Below are 16,032 nucleotides of genomic sequence, written 5' to 3'. Positions count from 1 at the left end.
GTTTCCTTCGGTTTTTCCGACGTTTTCCACAAATAAACGTTGGTGGTGACTCCGCGCATCTTTCCTCCTTTGGAAAGCGCACCCGTGAGCCTCGCCCTCGCTCGCCCGCGAAGGGCACGTTGCGACACTATCAAACCCTCAAGTCACGATAGCAAAGGTGAGACTTTTTCGCGGTCTCGGCCGAAAGACGCCGACATCTCTGAGAAGGGTGCAGATGACCACATTGGTCTCTGCGTGTCAACGGGCTCGTTTGCCTCTAGTTGACGAAGGTGCGGATAACCCTTGGGTATCTCCACATGTCATCAGACTTGCGGTATTGGATGACTAAGGTGTGAGACTAAAATAGTCTCGGTCAACAAGCTCGCTTGCCTCTAGTTGACAAAGGTGCAGATAACCCTTGGGTATCTCCGCATGTCATCAGACTTGCGGTCTTGGATGACTAAGGTGTGAGACTAAAATAGTCTCAGTCAACAGGTTCGCTTGCCTCTAGTTGACAAAGGTGCAGATACCTTGGGTATGTTTGTATGTTATCAGACTTGCCGTCTTTGGATGACAAAGGTGTGAGACTAAAATAGTCTCGATCAACAGGCTCGCTTGCCTCTAGTAGACAAAGGTGCGGATAACCCTTGGGTATCTCCGCATGCCACCTGACTCACAGGTCAGGGTGACAAAACTGTGGGGTGGTTGACAAAAGCGGGGCTTTTGCTCCTACGTATCCTCAATTTGGATGAGGAACTCAGACCTATGTAGTTCTTTAGCGATGTGAGACTAAAATAGTCTCTACCGGAAGATGTTGACATCTTCGGAAAGGGTGCAGATGACCACATTGGCCTTTGCTTGTCAATCGGACTTAGGGTCTCTTAATGACGAGGTGCGGATAACGATAAGGTGTCTCTGCATGCTACCGAACTCTCGGGTCATGATAGCAAAAGGTGTGTGCGGGTTACCGTATATGGCGTCTCCGCGTGCCACCGGACTCACAGGTCATGATAGCAAAAGGAGGGGTGGTTGACAAAAACGGGGCTTTTGCTCCTATGTATCCTCAATTTGTGATGAGGAACTCAGACCTACGTAGTTCTTGCTAAACAGTGTGAGACTAAAATAGTCTCGGTGTTCTCTCACTAAAATGTGAACATGCTTTAGTAAAGAAACAAAACCTCCAACCCATCAGAGCAACATATAATTTTTAGAGAAAACAATGTGTTTATTGGGGAAAGAGAGTATGCTGATGAAATTTTCTCATAACCACAAATGAGATTTTGGATGTTAGCGTTTCCTTTCTAAACAACCATTTAGAGGAAACACTGGGTCCAACAAAATAGAAGAAAATCACTTGAAGTGTATCAATCTCACACATGTAAGTGTTTTATCCTAATTCCAAACCATAGATATGTCATGACTTAATTTTGCAAATCATTTACTATCAAATCAAAGATTACATGCGTGATCATGGATCAATAGGACTTTTTCGGGAATGGTGTTTTGGTGAGAAATTTGGCTCTAAGTGTTTTGGCCTTTCCCCTTTTCTATTTTTGTTTAATGCGGGGCGAGAAAGTCGTCAGCGCACAAGATTTTGGTTGGCAATCAAAGGGAGAGGACCACTTCAATCGTGGTTTCCTTTATTTTCTTATTTGGTTGTGACTATTCTGTACTGTTTGGATATTTGTCTGGTCCGAAGACCCTTCTGTATAATTCTTTCATTTTATTCTGATCTTTGATTGGAGATTTTCTTTTTTCCTTTGTTTTCTTCCGATCTTTGATCGGGAACCTTCTTTTTTCCTTTTGTTTTCTTTCGATCTTTGATCGAGAACTTTCTTTTCTTTTTTGTTTTCTTCCGAGGGCGAGGATGAAAATTCTCATCCCGGGTCAAGGTTTAGGGCGAGTTGGGATTTTGGCTTAAAGCTTGTAGAACGACTGGACATGATATATGTCAGGGTGTTGGTTTGACCAGCGGTTCAGAGATAAAGGAATGTCCCACATTATTTCCATGACACGCGTGCAACAATGATGATTCAGAAATTTTATGCAAAACTGGTCATGCATGCACCTATGTGGACACTCAAGCATCAAGTTTTGTGGTCATGTGACACTAGGGCTCAGGATTCATTTTTCCTATTGAAGTCAACCCAGTGTTTCCAACACATGCCCTTTTGTCAATTCATGCATTCATCCGAGCCCATTTTGGGTGTTCGGGAAAATTTTCACAGCATTCACCCTTCATGTGTAACACATTTTTTCAACAAAAACTCTTTTGTGTTTTGATCGGTGAATCTTTTTCAAAGAAAGAGCTGGAGTTTTTTTCTTTTCGAAAGCGTCTTGGCTTTTTAGTCAAAAAAATATATTTTTTTGTTCTTGTTTGTTTTTGTTGTTTTTTTTGTTTTGGCCATTTTTTAAAAGATTAAAAATAGCTCGTAACCTAGGCACGGTTGATACCCGAGATTACATTTTATTGAAAAAGGTGTGTGAACGAAAGTACACCAGACTTACACACATTTTTGCGTTTTAGACAAATCATCGTAAAGTAAGTACGACCATATTCCAAAAGTGGTAAATTACTCACAATGCGACAGATAACTGCATGTGCAGTTCAATCACAATGGAAATAATAATTGGAAGCAGATGATGTCAAATCACAAGGGAAATAACAGAATAACTGAAAGCAGTAATGAAGGATAAATCGCAAGTTTGGCGATCCTGGTTGTATGGCTTTGCCTCCTCCAAGGAAGTGCAAAAATTCATCATCCCTCAGCTGCCCCTATCTCTGTCTGAGGAATGACCATCCTTTGATGGCCTCGAAATGCTACTGATGTTCCGCACTCTGGAATTGGTGTTTGTCAAAGCTTGTGTCGGCTTGTGGGGCCGCACTGGAACCCTCTTCAATGGTTCCCTTCCTGGACTGCTTCGCGGGGAGCTTCTTTGTAGCCAATTCTAGGTTGCCTCCTAGTAGTGCTTCTTTAACGTCTTGGGTCGGACACATTATGACGACTTGTCGATCACGGGCCTAGTACCTGCTCGTACCTGCCCCGATGGTTGGCCACCTGCTGGTCGGCCACGTGTCGTAGGCAACGCTCCAGCTTTTGTAGATGAGCTGAGGTGGACTTTGGAGGTGGTGGCGGTGCGTCTGCTGCCCACTGTTGACTGTCCCCAGGCTGTTGTGGTGCCTCGCCCTACGCTTGCCTGGGGGCGTAGTACTTTTTGACAAGGGCTATGGTGATGGGAGGTCTGATGACCTTGCTGGGGGCGACAGACACCCTGTAGGACTGACAGAGGCCCGTAACCAGAGCTGGAAACCCCAGAACCCTTTTGGACTTCTCCGGGTCCACTGGATGTCTTGCGGGCGCGATCCCTGCAAACAGTAGATGGCATCAGAAATTAGTTGAGTCATTGCATACTTACCTATGTCACGATGGCATGACCTTGCTAGGGGGGACAGACACCCTATAGGACTGACAGAGGCCCGTAACCAGAGTTGGAAACCCCAGGGCCCTGTTAGACTTCTCTGGGTCCACTGGGTGTCTTATGAGCGCGATCCCTGTAAATAGTGGATGGCATCAGAAATCAGTTGAGCCATGTGTATACTTACCTATGTCATGACGACACAGACCAACTGACACTTCGGCAGGGGGATGTTAACACATGGCAAGTGTACCAAATCGTTACAAGTAGTAAAGTTCTCGGAAGTCCGAGTGTCGAATCCACAGGTACTTTGTTTGTACTTAGATTAATGCAAATCCAATTTAAAAGCAAGAGATAAGAATTTAAAATAAAAGATAAAGAAAGATAGAAGATAAACTAAAGAAAAGATAAGATATTTAAAGATAAAATTAGAAGATAAAAGAAAAGATAAAAGATTGAAAGATCAAAATAGAAGATAAAATATTTAAATTACGATATGATAAAGATAACTCCTTCTACGAAATTCAAATAAATAAAATCTAAATCTACTAAATCTAAATACTTACTCCTAAACCCCAACAGTAAAATAAGGAATAACTACTTCTAAGAAAAACCAACAATAAAAATATGGAATAAAATCTATATATTAAAATCGCTAAAACCTGACAAGTCTAATTAGCCTAGATATATGGATTCTGGATTTGTTTGTTATCAATACCAGTGAACTAATTCTGCCCCACATCTATCCATCTACTTGCCCCTGATGCCTCATGATGACAAGCCTACCTTAATTTCCTATCTTCCAAATGTCATTTGCGAAGACTCAATAACTAAGATGCCTTAAGATTACATTCTAGATGTTTGCTAAAGCATGGGCATTGAGGCATTAAGTCATGCTAACCCAATGATTTCTTTCTTTAATTGTTCTATTAAGCGTTACCCTCTCCCGAGTGGCCTAACCCTTAAAACCGATTCACGCATTCATTCCTTATCCCTAATTAGGCTTTACCCTCTCCCGAGTGGCCTAAAGACTAACAGAAAACAAAATCCGAGATGCAGAATAAGCAAGAAAGAAAAGCAGATAAAAGAAACTGGAAGAAAAACCCTCTAAAAGATAACCCGATAATTTCCTCCTTTTAGTGTTCTTTTAAGCATTACCCTCTCCCGAGTGGCCTAACCCTTAAAACAGATTCAAGTATTCATTCTTTACCCCTAATTAGGCTTTACCCTCTCCCGAGTGGATTAAACCCTAACAGAAAGCAAGTTCAGAGATACAGGATGTAAAAAGAAAGAACGGTAAATAAATAAAGAACCTGGAGGGAATTCCTCTTTTTATTGATAACTCTTGAAATGCTCCATACATCATTGGCTTTTTAGGCTTGCCAAGCCCTAGCTAGGGGATTAGCCACTCATGGTCATGAGGGCTTTACAATGAGAAGGGGGTGAAAGAAAGAAAGTAAATGAAACCCCTAGGAGAGGGGGTTCTGTGGTGGTGTGTTCTGTCCCTTGGACTGACTCTCTATTTATACCTGTTGAAGTGGGCTTTGGGCCTTCGTAGGCGCGCTTAGCGCGACACCCTATGCTTAGCGCGTGTACTTCCTGGCCCGCTTATCCCGTGACGCGCGCTGAGCGCGCGTATTGGGTTGGGCCTTCTTCAAATTTTCTTCTTTTCTTCAATTTTTCTGCCCTTTGTGCTTGTTACACCTCCAATTTTTATATCTGCACCCAAAAATTCAATTTAATTAATTTTCTAACTTTTAATCACAAATAACTGCTAAATAATTAATTTCAGGCCAATATTTGACTAATTTTCTACTATCAAAATACAATTATTTAGCAGTTATCAAAATCCCCCAAATTAAACTTTGCTTGTCCCCAAGCAAATAAAATTATTCCATTCTTAAGCAAAAATTTTCTCAAGTAAGTTCCAAGCATTCCAACACTCTCCATGACTTCAATTCCTTGATCCTTTGACTGGTCTCTTTGCATCTGTCATGATCTTAAAATAAAAGCATAAACACAAGAGCAGAAACAGGTCAATTATCTGGAATTCCAACAGGTCCGGCTTGCCTTACATCCTTACAAAGCTGGTGTTTCTCTCTGCTCACAAGTGTCTGGTCAAGTGTTTGCAATTTTAACAACCTGTAGATAAAACTCAAGAGTTTTGTACTTCATCTCAGTTAAGGTTAGCCTAAATTACCTTCGGTGGATCACTAAGGACTTCTATGGCTTGTAATGGGGCCTGACTAACAAAGAATCATGATTTTTCTTGGAAATTCAAAATATAAGATTATAAGAGAGCATGCATTTCAAAAATTTGATTTCTTGCCAAGACCTATTTCCTACTTTAAGCCCCTTTTTGCCTTTAGCACTTTCCACTGACACCTCTCTTTTTCATTCTGGCCCTTTTTATTATATATATATATATATATATATATATATATATATATATATATTCTTTTTCTTTTTCCCTTTTTTTTCTCTTTTTTTTCTTTTTTTCTTCAATAATATGCATAATAATAACAATGGGCTCACAATTATTTAGAGGTGTTCTAGTGTGTGCTATTTCCTTGGCTACTTTACCCATTTGTTCAAAATCCCCCAAATTAAGGCCTTATTATCATTTGGAACCCTACTGCTCTCTTAGAATCCTACACAAGATCAAGAATATCAATTTCTTGGCTTAGGGTTCTACTCAGAATAAATCATTATAATTCTTTCGACTCAATATGGCTGCAAGGGATAAAATTATGTTGGGTTGGCTTTTTGGCTGAGTGGGTGAAATAAAGCAAACATGGCATTGATCATATCCACCTTAAGTAACTAATTTTAACAGTCCAAGAATGATGCAAAACTAAGAGTTTAAAAACAGGCATTTTCTCTCACAATTAAGGTCACACTCTCACCGGGATTAATTCAGTATTAGCGTACCAGATGTGTCTTCATTCCATCAAGCTAACCTTTCCTTTTCCGTGAATCATGTTTCATTCCTTGATCTGACTTTTGCTCTCAAGACCAGTGTTTTCCAATGACTAGTAGCCTTTCAAGTGTTGGACCTTTCAAAACAAACTCAGAATTGTCATTTCTCAAGTTATCATGCAATTTATTTATTCACGCATAAATTTAAACTACTGAAATTAAATTGCTGAAATCAAAATGCATAAAGTCAAAATAAAGAAATAACACAACTATCCTAAAAGAAACAAAATGCGATTAACTAAAAGAGAGATAAAGTAAGAAATCTTGGGTTGCGCTTCTTTAACGTCATTAGCTTGACGACTCAAATGCCTTCAAATTTGGATGATGGAGTTAAGATTAAACATAGGAGGTTTGGATGTCCGAAGCTCTAGAGATATATCGGTTGATACAAATGATACCTCTTTAGCTATCATTCTGCGGCCAGGATCTCCCATCACACTCATAGAAACTAATCCTCTTTTTGATAGGGTTAAATCCTCCGAAACAATATGGTTGGTTTCTGCATTTGAAAGTACTTGGAAAAAATTTGGCTCTAGTCTTTGGCTTCTTAGTTGATTTGTTTGACTTGGACAGGTATATAGATGATGATCAACTTGTTGTGAACTTCAAGAAACAGGACCCTGATTTGAGATGGCCTGACATCATGGAGTCCTGGGAATCACTTATTGCAGGATCTCCACAACTTTTGGAAGGGACATCCATCTATCTTGTTGGTGATTCAACCGAAATCAATCAAAAAGGGGGCCCGAAAGCTAGCAACTGGTCTTGGGTATCTTGAGTTCATTTGTGATTTTAATTATCGATATGAATCTTCTGCCCAATAACATATGAATCTTGTTTCCAGTTTTGCATAAATTTGTTACCACTTTTGAGAAAAATCTTTTTTTGCTACATGTCCAGCTCTAGATGTATTCAAAATTGTACCAACTTAAATGAAATTTTACAAAGACATTATAATATCAAGGGATGATGCACTTTAATGTTAGATGATTGGTTTGTAACTTTCATCATGGCTTATAAAATTTAGTGCTTGGTATCCTTCTCAGGTACACTCCACTGAGCACGAAAGAGTTACTGGAATTATATACTAAGCAGACTGTGGATTTATGTGAGTGTGATTGCTTTGTCTTGCTTCTTATTGATAAAGCTTTCTCTTTTTCCTCCGTTTTACAGGTTTCTGACAAATATGTAAATGAGACAGAGTTTTTATATTCTAATGTTATGTATCATCCTCAGCATTTGGAGTGACCTAAATGTTATATTTTGCAGTGTATTAACAAGTGTAACGAATTACAGGGCTGCTTGCTGAAGGCTCTAACTTAGTACCAGAAGCAGAAAGTGTTGTACTTGAAAGCATAAGTAGGTAAGTCAATGGTTTCATTTCATTTTCTGGATCATTTTTTTATCTCATGCATCTGAGTGGTTTGCAAATCATGCTAGGGCAGTAGTTGCATCATTAGGAGGGCAACACAGTGCTGCTAGAAGAGATGATAAATGGCAACATCTTTATGCAGGATTTACTGTCTGATTGTCAAAGACTAAAGCACTAGGTAATTTCTGTTATTCAATCTGGGTTTCCTTTTACAGGATATTTGCCTTTAGTTGGTTTTGGGTTATTTGACTGAGGATTCCCTGTGGTATATAACAGTAACCCATGTGTCAACAATACAAATTAATCTCTTTTTGGCTCATACTGACTAGCATTATTTATTTTTTCATGTTGGACATTACGTTGAAATTGGAATTCCCATGTTAATTTTGTTTGTTGTCTTCTCTTAGGTATTAATCAAATTCACATTTACGTGAAGTAAGCTAATCAAATTAACCTGTGACAAGCAAAGCGGAATGGATATTTCTACTATCTAAAGTGAAATTTTTTATGTTTCACTTTAATCCAATGCAGTGCTTTGACAGAAACATTCTTGACTTGAGTGATATGACTTTGAATTTGAAAAATGAGAACTTGTATGATAATTATTTGGTGAGGCCAAAGAAGGGCATATATTGTGAATGTCCAATATTTTCTGTTTATTCTCTATTGAAAAATATAGTTTTACTAGAATCAGCAGGTCTAGTGAAATTGGAATCACTTTTCAGCAGGCTTCCAAATATGTTCAACATAGTTATCCTCTGTATTCGTGGATACTTTGGCCAAGCAGCTGTCCTAGGATTGCCAGACACCGGAGGCCAGGTGGGAATTTCTCCTATTCAATGATTTCATTTAAGAAAAAGCTATGCAGTAAAAAACTTTGTTCCTAAATCTTTTAATGATTTTATTTTGTCTAACAACCACTCTTGAATATAGCTGAACATGGTCAAAAGTATGACATTTTTTTTCTGGTTTTGTAACAATACTCTTTATTGAATAACTTCAATGAGGCTGGGGCTTTTTTTTATTTTTTAACAGGTGGTATATATTCTTGATCAAGTAAGGGCCTTAGAGGAAGAGCTACTCCATAAGATTGAGCTGCAAGGCCTTGACGTGAAGCCTCAGATTCTTGTGGTAAGCTACTAAGTACTAACTACTAATACAAAAATATAATCTATGCTTCAAAAAGTAAAAGCTATTAATCATCACTTATCTTATTTTCATCATTCTTCTAGAGGCTTTAAGTCAATTTCTATACTTCTTGGAAGGAAAAACTTATCCTTTTGATTTTTTTATATTCATTTTACCAAAAAAATAAACTTAAATTTTATCTCTATGAAACTTTGACGTTCCTTCAGAGGTGTCATGTTGATGAGCACATATAAAACACTGCTTTTTTGTAGTGATCATGTGTTTGCATGTGTTGGAGCTTGAATAATCTCCTACTTCCATACTAGGTGATTTAATTCCTGATAACATGTCACCTGCTCAAGTTGGTTCCTCAGTGTTGCCTCATCCTGACTCTCTTTGTTCCTTAAGGTATCACCTAGACACCTACACCTGTGCCTGATTTGGATTAACTTCTCCACCACTTTGAATGTATTCCATCAGAAATTGTTGCCTCTGGACTTCCCCAAAGTATTCATTATATAGTAAATTGTCTTTTACAGCAACAAATTCAAAAGAGTAGTCAGCAGCATCTACAATGTTCTCTGCACCCTCTTTCAAGCCATCAGTCTGAGTCTCTCCAGAAGCAAGAAAAAAATGGTCCTGGAACCATAACTGTAGAGGGCAATGTGTCCAATACTTTACAAGGAAACAACCAGGTCAGTTGCGAATTTTGTTTATAGTACTTGTATTTCTAATGCTAAGTTTTAATCAATCATAAACAATGCTAGAAATTCTTGATAATTATTAATTACAAACCTACACTCTCTCGAGTATTAGATTATTTTGCTATTTACCTAAAGATAGATTCATTTTACTGTGTGTATTATATAAAAACTTAAATTTATATTAAGTCCTCTTTGATATTAATGTAATGACGTGACTATATAATTTACATCTTTTTTTGGTTTCGTTAAGCTTCAGTTTTTTCAAATATATAATATAATTTGTTTTATATTATTTACTCATTCCAAATCCTGTCTAGGGTAGCTTTGCTATTCTTAGCCGGTCCCAAGCCCGAATAAAAGGATAGGGTTGTGTTAGGCTTTCGACAGCCAACGTTAAACTTTGTCGAATCTCTATGACATGGATCAATTACGTAATAATGTGAATGCTAGGTCGTTGCCCGGAAGCAACGCGCTGTATGGCTCGAGTACAGTGTCAAAAGAGCAAGAGCCGCTGCATCGCCGCCCGGATGTAGTGAAAAGTAAGCAAGGGTTCCCACATTTTCGTGAACGGGTGTGGGTAAAGAAGCTAGTTCATGACAGGAGGATTCGCTTTGGTACATGGAATATAGACACACTTACTGGAAAATCTATGGAAATAGTGGATGTTATGGTGAGGAGGAAGATCAATTTTATGTGCCTACAAGAAACTAAGTGGACAGGTGAAAAAGCGAAAGAATTAGACAACTCGGGATTTAAGCTGTGGTATACGGGAAAAATCCGATCAAGAAATGGGGTAGGGATTATTGTGGACAAGGAGTGGAAGAAGGATGTCGTGGATGTAAGAAGAGTAGGAGATCGTATCATAGTCTTAAAATTGGTAGTGGGACAGGACACCTTTAATGTTATTAGTGGGTACGCACCTCAGGTTGGGTTAGCAGAACACTTTAAGGTAAAATTTTGGGAAGATCTAGAAGGAGTACTTCAGGATATACCCCAAGGAGAGAAAGTTTTCCTAGGAGGGGATCTCAATGGACATGTAGGTAGCGTGGCTAGAGGTTTTGAGGGGGTGCATGGGGGTTTTGGCCTAGGGGAGATGAATGGGGAGGGTAAATCCATCTTGGAGTTTTCGGAGGCTTTGGATCTTTCTATAGCCAATACATGGTTTAAGAAAAGAGAGGAACATCTTATCACTTACAAAAGTGGAGGGACATGTTCTCAGATAGATTTCTTCCTTATCAGGAAGTCTGATAGGAAGTATTGCTTGAACTGTAAAGTTATTCCGGGAGAGAGCTTGACTACCCAACATAGAGTTTTGGTTATGGATGTAAGAATTAGAGATAGGGCAAAGAGAAGAAGTCCTATGGTAGCACCAAGGATCAAATGGTGGCACTTGAAGGGTGAGAAACAGGGAATCTTCCAACAAAAGATATGGGAGGGTTGGTGTGGACAATCACAAGGAAGTGCAAATGATATGTGGAACAAGATGTCCCAAGAGATTATTAAAGTGGCTAAAGAGACGTTGGGTGAATCTAGAGGTTTTGGACCTAGGGGTAAAGAATCGTGGTGGTGGAATGAAAATGTTCAGAGCAAAGTTAGAGTAAAAAAGGAGTGTTTCAAGGAGTGGTCTAGGTGTAGAAATTCTGAAACTTGGGATAAGTATAAGATAGCTAGAAATGAAACCAAAAAGGCGGTGAGTGAGGCAAGAGCCCAAGCTTTTGACGGACTATACCAAGCTCTAGGAACCAGGGACGGAGAAAGATCTATATATAGGCTTGCTAAGGGTAGAGAGAGGAAGACTAGAGATTTGGATCAAGTAAAGTGTGTTAAGGATGAAGAAGGCAAAGTCTTAGTGCATGAAAAAGATATCAAGGAAAGGTGGAAGGTGTATTTCCACAACTTATTTAATGATGGATATGGATATGACTCTAGCAGTCTAGACACAAGAGAAGAGGACCGGAACTATAAGTACTACCGTCGGATTCAGAAACAGGAAGTAAAGGAAGCGTTGAAAAGAATGAGTAATGGTAAGGCGGTGGGGCCAGACAACATACCTATTGAAGTGTGGAAAACTCTTGGAGATAGAGGTCTTGAGTGGCTCACCGAACTCTTTAACGAAATTATGAGGTCAAAACGCATGCCGGAGGAATGGAGGAGAAGCACGTTAGTGCCAATCTATAAGAACAAGGGGGATATACAAAATTGTGCAAATTATAGGGGAATCAAGCTCATGAGTCATACCATGAAATTATAGGAAAGAGTGATCGAACGGAGATTAAGAAAGGAGACTCAAGTTACTGAGAATCAATTTGGTTTCATGCCGGGAAGGTCGACCATGGAAGCGATTTATTTATTACGGCGGGTGATGGAGCAATATCGCATGGCCCAACAAGACTTGCACTTGATTTTTATTGACTTGGAGAAAGTGTATGATAGAGTGCCTAGAGAGATTTTGTGGAAAGCTGTAGAGAAGAAAGGGGTTAGGGTTGCATATATTCGAGCTATCCAAGATATGTATGATAGGGTATCGACTAGTGTTAGGACACAGGGTGGAGAGTCAGACGATTTTCCCATCACAATTGGTTTACATCAAGGGTCAACCCTTAGCCCCTACCTTTTTACCTTAATTCTGGATGTCCTCACGGAACAAATCCAAGAGATAGCGCCGAGATGCATGCTTTTTGCAGATGACATAGTCCTCCTTGGAGAGTCGAGGGAGGAGTTGAATGAGAGGTTGGAAACTTGGAGACGAGCTCTAGAAACACATGGCTTTCGCCTAAGCAGAAGCAAATCGGAGTATATGGAATGTAAGTTCAACAAAAGAAGGAGGGTTTCTAACTCAGAGGTGAAAATAGAAGACCATATTATCCCTCAAGTCACACGGTTTAAATATCTTGGGTCTGTAATACAGGATGATGGGGAAATTGAAGGGGATGTGAATCATCGCATTCAAGCAGGATGGATGAAATGGAGAAAAGCATCGGGGGTGTTATGTGATGCAAAGGTACCGATCAAGCTAAAGGGAAAGTTTTATCGGACTGCGGTAAGACCGGCGATTTTGTACGGAACAGAATGTTGGGCGGTCAAGAGCCAACATGAGAATAAAGTAGGTGTAGCGGAGATGAGGATGTTGCGGTAGATGTGTGGTAAGACTCGACAGGATAAAATCAGAAACGAAGCTATTAGAGAGAGGGTTGGAGTAGCGCCTATTGTAGAGAAGATGGTGGAAAATAGACTTAGGTGGTTTGGGCATGTAGAGAGAAGACCGGTAGACTATGTAGTGAGGAGAGTAGACCAGATGGAGAGAAGACAAACTATTCGAGGCAGAGGAAGACCCAAAAAGACTATAAGAGAGGTTATAAAAAAGGATCTCGAACATAATGATTTGGATAGAAGTATGGTACTTGATAGAACATTATGGCGGAAGTTGATCCATGTAGCCGACCCCACCTAGTGGGATAAGGCGTTGTTATTGTTGTTGTTGTATATTATTTACTCATTCCAATTGTAATTGTCTGTATGAACGACGTGTTTCCACCCCTCAAGTGATGAAGAAGTACTTCATTGGTAAATTGCTCTCATCCAAACTCTAACCAAATACTAGTGCCTTATATGCTATACTATAGTTTACTATGCTTAATAGTTAGTAATGTTTTATTTTCCTTATCTAAGAGTATGATTTGTTTAATATAAGGGGCATAATAGTGTTTGCTATTATGGAGGTGACATACATTAAGTTATGTGATGATTGATGGACAGGGTGTGCTGAGTGGGGGAGGGAGTGTTCGAGAAACAAATGCATCTGCTGAGACTTGGATCCAAATGGTGAATGGGATCCAAGTAACTAGTAAGTAACTATTTATTTATAGGCTTGCAGTAGTAACTACAAAAGGGCATATTTTGTTGGGGTCCAAATGGTGAATTCAATTCTCATATTTTTCTTATTGATAAGGATATGTAAATTAAACTTTATAAATTCTTGGTGGGGTTGATGGTCTTCTATAACCATACAAAAAGACATATCTTCTCCTAATTTAATTTTTTTTATTAAAAACATAGAGGGTTTGATTGAATGTTGTAAAAAATAATATCATTTCATAAGTAAATTAATAATTTACAAAATATTCCATGTAAATAATGTGTTTTAAGTACCATCCAATTTCTGATAGTATATTTCTGAAAGATTAATTTGCAAAACGAAAAATATTTTATTATTCTTTATAAATTAAAACAATATATTTTATTATAATACACTTAACTGAATCTTATTTCTAAAAATAATTAATGATACTATTGGATCTTATTTACCAACTAAATAAAATCAAACTTGCTTTCAAAATATCATATTCAAATATAAATCAAATTTTCAAAATTGATACCATTGATAGACAATGGCAGAAAAAACTCTTTATAATAAACAAAAGAGCTGACCATCCAAACAATAATAATTAATTACTAAGTAAAAATATAATTTATTAAATATTTAATTATTTGAAAATAGTAAATACTTTTTCATATTTTGAATAGAATAAGATTTTTTATATTGTTAGCTACTATGACGAATAATTTAAGAATAAAAAATACTATATTTCATTAAACATTTTTATTACTTAAAAATAGATATAAAAATATTTTTTATTTTAAAATATAATGATTAAAATTTAGCAATTTCATTAGTCCAGGGTAATAAATAAAACTTATTAAACTTATTTGATTAGTTCTCCAATAAAGCAATTGACGAGTACTTTTGGTTCTTTTAATCTAAATTAATTATGTGCCATTTTGGTTTTCTAAGTTTAGTTTTTTAGGCCAATTAAGTCTATTTTTAAAATCAGAAAATGGTCTTCCATCAAATTGAAGATGAGTAAACATGCAGCTTGTGATGTACCTTAGGTTTATTTTTTGGCATCAATATCTCCCAAGCGTTTAGTTTAATTTGATTCCTCTATATGTTAGTTGATTTCGTATTATTCTCAACGAATAAGATTACTTATTTGGTTGGTCTTTAATGATGATATTCAAGTTAAGTAAAGTAATGTCTGTTTTCAATTTGGTAACGGATAATTATCCCTTATATCCTATCCACTTTGTTTCAGGGAACAACGTCAGTGGTCCTTGCAGGACTAGTTGCAGCTCTGAAATTGGTTGGGGGAGACTTGACTGATCACATGTTCTTGTTCCTTGGTGCTAGAGAGGTAAGTTAATACCATGTGTCCTTCTTCATTGTTTCTTGGAGATAAGAAAGTTCAATCATTTCCTGTTAGTACAAAGGTGTTGAATAAAAAGAGAGTATTGAACATCATCAGATATTCAGATAACTTTGAATTGTTCACTTACATTTCCTTACAAATAACTATTATATATTCCATGTCCTTGTGGATGAATTGTATGGTTTGTGGTTGCAAGCTGGCACTGGAATAGCAGAACTCATAGCACTTGAAACATCAAAACGAGTTAGATTTATGATGTGAGGCATTGCATGAATGATTTAGATTTATTGATTTTGTATTATGCTCAACGAATAAGATTACTTATTTACTTTGTTGCATGTCATGGTAAAAGAAAATACAGCAAATCAGTTAGATGTCCACTTCTAGTGTTGTTACTTTTTTAGTTGAATTTTTTATTCATTTGTGAGGAATACATCTGGAAAAAAATAGTTTTTAATTTTTTTTTAAAAAACGCATTCTAAGACGGTTCTCTGAAAAATAGTCTTAGAATCCTCAATATATTTTAAAAAAAATACATTCTAAGATAGTTCTATGAAGAACCGTCTTAGAATATATAGATTTTAAGACGGTTCTCTGAATAACCGTCTTAGAAATATATTTTTCTAATACGGTTTTTAGCTTAGAACCGTCGTAGAAAATGTTGTACTTTCTACGACGTTGGTTACATGACGGTTAATAATTGATGTAGAATGTCCGAAATAACCATCGTAGAAAAACATTTTTCTAGTAATGTATAATAGACGAAAATGTGACACATTCGCAGGTTTAGACATCTCTTGTCGAGATCACTTTGCCACAAAATAGTACGATAACAAATACCAATATTCCATCATTTTTTACTGCGAAGTATGTCACAATTTTTTGGTGATATGAACATCCCACAATTAAGTATGCCCATGCTTCAAAGTCAGCTTGTCATGCCACCTGTCATGGTTAGTGAAAGAACAAATAGGCATTGAAAACTTGGGGGCAGTAGTCATGAATAGTACTAAACAGTTAAGAAATTTGAGAGTTCCTACTTAAGATAGGATAACAAGTTATAGTAATATGATTTCGGTTGGAGTTTCTAATGATACTTTAATAATGTTTATACAACATATTGATTATAATAATCATGAAATGGTCAATATTTTGCCCAATCATATGATATCAAAATTGAATCCCATGTTAAAAACTACTAATGAAAGTTATCAATGTGATTTTGACTTGAGTTGGGGATGCTTTG

General features: G+C 37.5%; 1 pseudogene; it reads left to right on the top strand.

The window, feature by feature from the left end:
• Window positions 1-6,605: 6,605 nt before the first annotated feature.
• LOC100783030 (probable inactive shikimate kinase like 2, chloroplastic) lies at window positions 6,606-15,094 on the top strand (annotated as a pseudogene).
• The last annotated feature ends 938 nt before the right edge of the window (window positions 15,095-16,032 follow it).

The sequence above is a fragment of the Glycine max genome, chromosome 7, assembly GCF_000004515.6.
Source record: "Glycine max cultivar Williams 82 chromosome 7, Glycine_max_v4.0, whole genome shotgun sequence".
NCBI classification, from domain to species: Eukaryota; Viridiplantae; Streptophyta; class Magnoliopsida; order Fabales; family Fabaceae; genus Glycine; species Glycine max.
The sequence above is the reverse complement of the archived record's forward strand: the minus strand, read 5'-3'. Positions and strand labels throughout refer to the sequence as shown.